The sequence below is a fragment of the Anopheles arabiensis genome (genome assembly GCF_016920715.1).
Source record: "Anopheles arabiensis isolate DONGOLA chromosome X unlocalized genomic scaffold, AaraD3 X_pericentromeric_contig0004, whole genome shotgun sequence".
In the NCBI taxonomy this organism is placed as follows: Eukaryota; Metazoa; Arthropoda; class Insecta; order Diptera; family Culicidae; genus Anopheles; species Anopheles arabiensis.
Window position 1 is genome coordinate 285,001 of NW_024412082.1, and position 2,500 is coordinate 287,500.

The window sequence follows — 2,500 nt, forward strand, 5'->3', positions numbered from 1 at the left end:
TTTACAACCCAACCAACTTAAGCACCTAGGGGAAGTTGTGATGCCATCTGAACACCCACCGACTGATGCATTGAACGGCTAAAGTTGACCTTCAATCCGAACTGGCACTTTGCGGCGTGGAGGCAGTTGCGCGACCACTCCTATCCCAAACCAACAAAGCATGGTGTATCCTAAGTGTTCGGTACAAGCACACCACGACGGGACACATTGAACGGTTCAGCGATCTCTCTGCACTAGTGGAAGAACTCCAACGTGATACGGGAGACATTGCTCTAAACCGAACGGCATCTCTGCGCGTTTACTTGACGCACCCCAACTTGGTCAACTGTTGGACTTTTTCGTAATCACGGCGGGACACATTGAACGAGCTCTAACGGATCTCTGCACGCATGGAACATGGTGGCGGGAATCATTGCTAGAACCGAACGGCGCCTCTGCGCGATGTACAAAGCCCAACAGGAACCTCGTATCGGCTGCCGAGCCGGAGCTTGAACAACTTGGACTTTCACCTCTAATTTATATCAACTCACCACTCCCCGAGGGATCCGCAGAATTGCTTCTGGGTCCCGTATCGTTATTTGCGATTCGTGTTTGCATTACACTACATTGAACTATTCCAACTTGTTTATCCGCATGGCGAACATTTGCTGCATAGAACATTTAAGTTCCACTTCGCTCTCCCCTACGTGGGTCTGAGCTTCGCTCTCAGGGAAAAAATATGCCACATTTGGTAGGGAGACCCGGTTTCATCACGCTTTGTGCCCTGCACCATATATACCCTCATAAATTTATTCATTGGATTAGATCCAAGGAACACCAGATCATGCACCACTACCCATAATAGCTCATCGAGCTTAGCGTGAATCCTTCGGGTTTCCCTAAGAAGTTCGATTGGTCTTGCAGAGTTTAAAGACAACGAAGCTTAGTTTCAAGCAATGGTTAATATACGCGTATTCAAAACCCTTAGCTGTTACAACTTTTTACTAGAAACCATCACGACGAAGTCTTTGGGTCCGTAGACCCGTGATGTACTGCTCCAGGGAACGTTTTTATAGGGTGGAAGCTCAAAATCATAGGTTAAAATCATCGGCAGAGCCCACCAGACACCACTTTTGCTTCATTAGTTCGGACTATAGGCATACGACGATTTTTATCGCGGAGGGACGTATGACCCAAACGGGGGCTTAATGACCCACTGCCACTGCAAACCATGCTCCTACGACTAAATAGAGGTAAAAACTACGATTTGGTGCAATCTTCATGTTTGACCTCGTAGCAAGGTACCCTCCCTATAGTAGGCAATGAGCAAATGATCATAATCCCAGGAGGGCAAAAATGGGAACCCGAAAGGAAAGCGCTGTTGGCGCGCCTAAGCTACTGGCCCGTAGAGTAAAAATGGTACCCCAACAAAGTTGTCGATTGACATTCTGATTGCACTTTTTATCATCTAGGGTGCGTTCCTTACACGTTTTGAGGGGTTTTAGCGAAAAACATGTTTTGAGCCACACGAGCTCTCCGGCCCGCTCGGTGCACATTTTTGAAAAAAGCTAGGAGCTGCCCCTAGGTTCGGGGTGTCACAAAATATTGAAAAGTGGTCAAAAACCGCTATCCAGAATCGGATGTAGAATCATTAGACGAACTTAAAATTGTTCTACGACCAATGTCTGCGACGTTTAGTATTCAAGATATGGCCCGCCCTAGGTCTGACCTGGCATTTTCGTGAAAATTTAAAGCATGGCCATAGGGACGGGTAAAATAGCTATTTTGAAGCAAAAACCACCTCACTTTAAATGGCCATAACTTTTGAAAAACAAGAGCTAGGGTGCGTTCTCGACACGTTTTGAGGTGTTTTAGCGAAAAACATGTTTTGAGCCACACGAGCTCTCCGGCCCGTTCGGTGCACATTTTTGAAAAAGCTAGGAGCTGCCCCTAGGTTCGGGGTGTCACAAAATATTGAAAAGTGGTCAAAAACCGCTATCCAGAATCGGATGTAGAATCATTAGACGAACTTAAAATTGTTCTACGACCAATGTCTGCGACGTTTAGTATTCAAGATATGGCCCGCCCTAGGTCTGACCTGGCATTTTCGTGAAAATTTAAAGCATGGCCATAGGGACGGGTAAAATAGCTATTTTGAAGCAAAAACCACCTCACTTTAAATGGCCATAACTTTTGAAAACAAGAGCTAGGGTGCGTTCTCGACACGTTTTGAGGTGTTTTAGCGAAAAACATGTTTTGAGCCACACGAGCTCTCCGGCCCGATCGGTGCACATTTTTGAAAAAGCTAGGAGCTGCCCCTAGGTTCGGGGTGTCACAAAATATTGAAAAGTGGTCAAAAACCGCTATCCAGAATCGGATGTAGAATCATTAGACGAACTTAAAATTGTTCTACAACCCCCAGTCCGACGCCTCGTATTCGAGATATAGCACTTTGTAGGTCTGACCGAGCAATTTTGTACTGAAATGTATGGCGGACATGTTATTCATTAAACAACATTAA